This window comes from Lampris incognitus, chromosome 6 (genome assembly GCF_029633865.1).
Source record: "Lampris incognitus isolate fLamInc1 chromosome 6, fLamInc1.hap2, whole genome shotgun sequence".
NCBI classification, from domain to species: domain Eukaryota; kingdom Metazoa; phylum Chordata; class Actinopteri; order Lampriformes; family Lampridae; genus Lampris; species Lampris incognitus.
Window position 1 is genome coordinate 39176273 of NC_079216.1, and position 6000 is coordinate 39182272.

Genomic DNA, 6000 nt, shown 5'->3' on the forward strand with positions numbered 1-6000 from the left:
CCTCTGTGCTCAACAAAAAAATATGCCGTCTCCCACTTTTCCTGAAATTGTCTGTGCTCGTCACCAACTTTTCTCTTCACGGAAGGTTTTGAGAAAGACATAACTGGGGCTTGCTGACAGGATATATTTCCCTTCCACTTGGTGTCGCTCCGGAATCAAGTTTCAACCGTGGCTAATTCGCGCTGCCCATTATGGTGCGTTCAAGTTGTGCTCGGAAGTCGGACTTTCTGAGTTCCGAGTTGGACATTTCAACTGGAAGTCTGAAATCCGAGTCATCACTGTCATGAGCCTGCACTATGGTAGCTCATAAGTGAAAAATAAAAGCCCAGGGCAAGCGCGGGCCGCACTAAGACTAGACTTTGATGTCAAGTAGGGGGCCACAAAATAACGTCCCGCGGGCCGCAATTGGCCCGCGGGCCGCGAGTTTGAGACCCCATGGTCTAAAGGGTCCGACCCGTTAGCCAAGGGCTAGCGTGTCTAGTCATTCGTGATTGTTACAATATCAAATATTTATTGCAGCCTAAACATAAATTACACTGCATTTAGATGGTTTATTAAAAAAAGAAACAAAAAACATACAAATGTTAATTTATTTAGGATATTTTAGCAAGTATTGTAGAAACACGTTTTGAAGTTGTGTTCAATATCGGAAATGTTGCGTTCCAACAAATTTCTGGCGAGACCTGAAAGAATCTTTGGCATAACTAACAAACTAAAGATCATGTACATTCACTGTCATTCCAACCACACAACTCACCATGGTCACACTTCCCTCATACATATCCTGCACCACTCCTACATACTTCTCTGCAACTCCTGACTTCCTCATACAATACCACACCTCCTCTCTCGGCACCCTGTCATATGCTTTCTCTAAATCTACAAAGACACAATGCAACTCTTTCTGGTCTTCTCTATACTTCTCAATCAACATTCTCAAAGCAAACATCGCATCTGTGGTGCTCTTTCGTGGCATGAAACCATACTGCTGCTCGCTAATTGTAACCTCTCCTCTTAACCCAGCTTCTATTACTCTTTCCCAAATCTTCATGCTGCGGCTGATCAACTTTATGCCTCTGTAGTTGCTACAGTTCTGCACATCACCCTTGTTCTTGAAAATCGGTACCAGTATGCTTCTTCTCCACTCCTCAGGCATCCTCTCACTTTCCAAGATTTTGTTAAACAATCTAGTTAAAAACCCCACTGCCATCTCTCCTAAACATCTCCATGCCTCCACAGGTATGTCATCTGGACCAACTGCCTTTCCACTCTTCACCCTCTTCATAGCTGCCCTCACTTCCTCCTTGCTAATCCATCGCACTTCCTGATTCACTATCCCTACATCATCCAACCTTCTCTCTCTCTCTCTCTCTCTCTCTCTCTCTCTCTCTCTCTCTCTCTCTCTCTCTCTCTCTCTCTCTCTCTCTCTCTCTCTCTCTCTCTCTCTCTCTCTCTCTCTCTCTCTCTCTCTCTCTCTCTCTCATTTTCTTCATTCATCAGCCCCTCAAAGTACTCCTTCCACCATCTCAGCACACTCTCCTTGCATGTCAGCACATTTCCATCTCTATCCTTGATTGCCCTAACTTGCTGCACATCCATTGCAGTGCGGTCCCTTTGTCTAGCCAATCGGTACAAGTCATTTTCTCCTTCCTTGGTGTCTAACCTGTCAAACAACTCACCATATGCCCTTGCCACCTCTCTCTTCACTTTATACTGCATCTCCTTGTACTCCTGTCTACTTTCTTCACTTCTCTGATTATCCCACTTCTTCTTTGCCAACCTTTTCCTCTGTATACTTTGCTGTACTTCCTCATTCCACCACCAAGTCTCCTTGTCTTCCTTTCTCTGTCCTGATGACACACCAAGTACCTTCCTAGCTGTCTCCCTCACTATTTCTGCAGTGGTTGCCCAGCCATCTGGCAACTCTTCACTACCTTCCAGTGCCTGTCTTAACTCCTGCCTGAACTCCACACAACAGTCTTCCTTCTTCAACTTCCACCATTTGATCTTCGGCTGTGTCTTCACTTGCTTCCTCTTCTTGGTCTCCAAAGTCATCCTACAGACCACCATCCGATGCTGCCTAGCTACGTTCTCCCCTGTCCCCACCTTGCAGTCTCTAATCCCTTTTAGATCGCACCTTCTACATAAGATATAGTCCACCTGTGTGCACTTTCCTCCGCTCTTGTACATCACCCTGTGTTCCTCCCTCTTCTTGAAATATGTATTCACCACAGTCATTTCCATCCTTTTTGCAAAATCGACCACCATCTGTCCTTCCACATTTCTCTCCTTGACTCCATACCTTCCCATCAACTCCTCATCACCCCTGTTCCCTTCACCAACATGTCCATTGAAGTCCGCTCCAATCACCACTCTCTCCTCCTTGGGTACCCTCTCCAATACGTCGTCCAACTCACTCCAGAATTCTTCTTTCTTGTCCATCTCACACCCAACTTGCGGGGCATATGCACTGATAACATTCATCAATACACCTTCAATTTCCAGCTTCATACTCATCACTCTGTCTGACACTCTCTTCACCTCCAGCACACTCTTGACATACTCTTCCTTCAGAATACCCCTACCCCATTTCTCCCATTCGCACCATGGTAGAAGAGTTTGAACCCACCTCCGATACTCCTGGCCTTACTCTCCTTCCACTTGGTCTCTTGCACACACAGTATGCCTACCTTTCTTCTTTCCATCATATCAGCCAGCTCTCTCCCTTTACCAGTCATAGTGCCAACATTCAAAGTTCTGACTCTCACCTCCACACTCCTACCCTTCCTCCTCTCTCGCTGCCTCTGGACATGCCTTTCCCCTCTCATTCTCCTTTGCCCAACAGTAGCATAGTTTCCACCGGCACCCTGCTGGTTAACAGTACCGGTGGCGGTCGTTGGTAACCCAGGCCTCAACCGATCCGGTATGGAAATCTTATTTATGATCCGCATATTTGATTTGCCAAAGATTTTATGCTGGATGCCCTTCCTGGTGCAACCCTCCCCATATGTCTGGGCTTGGGACCGGCACTAAGAATGCACTGGCTTGTGCATCCTCAGTGGATGAGACGAACTCCCAAACAAAAAACACAATAATCAAAACATGAACACAACATCACTAAAACACAATTTTAACAGGAATATTAACAGTCCCATCAGCCTTTGCACTTCCCCAGTGCAGAAGCACAGACAGTCAGAGCGACATAGCCCCAATCTGAGGGGTCAGTTGTCCTCGACAACTCCATAACCCAATACATAGTCCCTCAAATGTCCAAGGTGCCGTCGCTGGCGAACAGGCTGCCTGGGGCTCACAGGAAGCGCAACTGGGGGTGAAGCACATTTATTAGCCCATCGGGTGCTACTGTTGCCCTCGGCCCCAACAACAGGCGGAGAAAGGGCGCTGGGTTCGAATTACGCTGGTGCCCGGGAGTGCCCGGCATACCTAGTTCTGGCCATGGCATACCTAGATACAAAGTTCAGGAGTGCCCCATTTCTATGTGTCACCGGCACTCCCCTAGTGGCGTGCCTGTAGGCTACATTACATCCACTTATAATTGGATGTAATGTACTATAACGTGCACAGATAAACAGGCTCGTTTAGCCCTTGGCTAACCGGTCGGACCCTTTAGTCAGTAGTTAACGTAGTCGCTCGCGGTGCGGGAGCTCTGGGTTCGCGTCTTGGCTGTGGCGATTCGCGGGGATGCGGATCTCGAAGGAAGGGGGCAATGTAACGATCACGGATGAATAGGCTCGGTAGCCCTTGGCTAACGGGTAATGTTCATGTGCACACACTAGGGGGAACTGTTATTATTCAGTTGACAATTATCGGATCACACTTGTTCCGGCTGTTTGTCAGTAGTGTCAGTGTGCCTACGTCGTCGGTTGTGTGCCTCACGTCAGATGAAAATTAGACATCAGATGGAAAATAGTATAAAATGTCGAAACGAAAACAAATAGACTTGACGAAGTTTGGTTTTACTAAAAGGTCAAACAACGAGAAAAATGGAAAGGAAATTGAGAAAGTGGAGGAGCAGATAACGAGCAAGGAAGTTGTCCAGCTAGCTATTGCTAGCATAGCCTGCTAGCCTAGCTACAATGGCGGGGTCCGGAGCAGGAGCAGCACATCGACCCTTGCCACTAGCAGCATCTGGCCCACCACCAGCAACATCTGTCCCATCACCAGCAACATCTGTTCCACCACCAGCAACATCTGGCCCACCACCAGCAGCATCTGGCCCACCTGAGACTGTGCCATCTAACGTTACCTCAGACTTTCCCAAAAGTGTGGAGTGTGAGCCAAAGCATGAGTGGTAGCATATCATAGTGTCTGCTGTGGAACCAAGCTTGTGCCCAATGTCGTCTTTCATGTTGCTCACCATGGGGCCAATCTGATGGGCCTGGACCTGTTCTCTGCTCTGGGGTTCTCCCTCTTGGACACGGGGGAGTCAGTAATCCTGACTGTCGCCATGCCATGGCAGCAAAAATGGCCATCACTGTTTGAGGGTTTCGGCTGTCTCTCTGCCTTCGCCCATCAACCTCTCCTCAAGCCTTCTGTGAAACCCATCATCCAGCTACTGCACCGCATCCCGCTGGCTTTCCGTGATGGGGTCTTGGCCAAGCTGCAACAAATGCTGGAAGCTGGTATCATTGAGCCAGTGGACACTTCATCCTGGGTCTCAAACATCGTGGTGGCTAAGAAGAAGTCGGGGGCCCTGCATGTCTGCGTCGATCTACATGCAGTGAATAAGGCGGTGATCCCTGACAAGTATCCACTACCCACCTCAGAAGAGCTAACAGCTCAGTTCTATGGCTCTATGGTGTTCTCCAAGCTTGACCTCAGACAGGGATACTTACAGGTGCCTTTCCACCCCAGCAGCAGAAACCTCACAGCCTTCGTGACACATGCAGGAGTGTTTCGCTACACCCGGATGCCGTTTGGCCTCAGCTCTGTCCCTAGCTGCTTCCAGAAAGTCATGGTCTCTGTGCTGGCTGGCATACCAGTTGTGCCTGTATATCTGGACAATATAGTCATACATGGGACCACGACTGAAATCCATGACAAGCGACTCAACAGAGTAATTGCAGCCCTAGCCAAGCACAAGCTAACTGTCAATGCTGAAAAATGTGCCCTCTCTTTGCTGGCCATTGAGTTTGTGGGGTTCCGGCTGTCAGCAAGTGGCATAACCCCACTCCAGTCCAATGTGGACGCCATTCAGACCATCCCCACTGTAGCTGCATTTGGCCAGCAGCTGCCTGAAGTCTTGGCTCCTTTCACTGTGGTAAATGACTCTGTTGAAAATTTCACTAGTGACTTAAATGTGGCCCTCTCTAGTCTCCTCGATTCAGTTGCACCTCTCACTACCAGAGCTAGGCGACTAAAGAGGCCTACACCCTGGTTTAATGACGAGACACATGGTCTTAAGCGGACCTGCAGGAGACTGGAATGTAAATGGCGAAAATCAAAATTGGAAGTTTTTTACCTATCGTGGCATGAGTGTTTCTTGAAATACAAGCGTGCTTTATCTACTGCAAAAACGTCGTATCTCTCTCACTTAATAAATATTAATAAACATAACCCCAGATTTCTCTTTGACACTGTATCTAAACTTACTAAAAAGCAGTCGTCTATTAGCTGCTCACCATTCACAGCCCATGAATTTCTAGATTTTTTCTGCAATAAGGTTGAGGAGATCTTAAACAAAATTAGTTCTTCAACTCCATCTACTCATGCAGATCCTGTCTTACTAAATTCATATCTACACAATGAGTCACTGTCAGTTCCAGTTATTACAGCTTTTGAGACTATCTCACTTGATACTTTGACTAAGTTCGTGTCAGCTTCTAAACCAACTGCTTGCCTACTTGATCCCTTACCAGCAAAACTTTTTAAAGACCTTTGGCCTTTTCTTGGACCTACAATGCTAGACATCGTTAATTTATCTCTTACTACTGGCATTGTTCCCAGCAGTTTAAGACAGCTGTGGTTAAACCTCTACTTAAA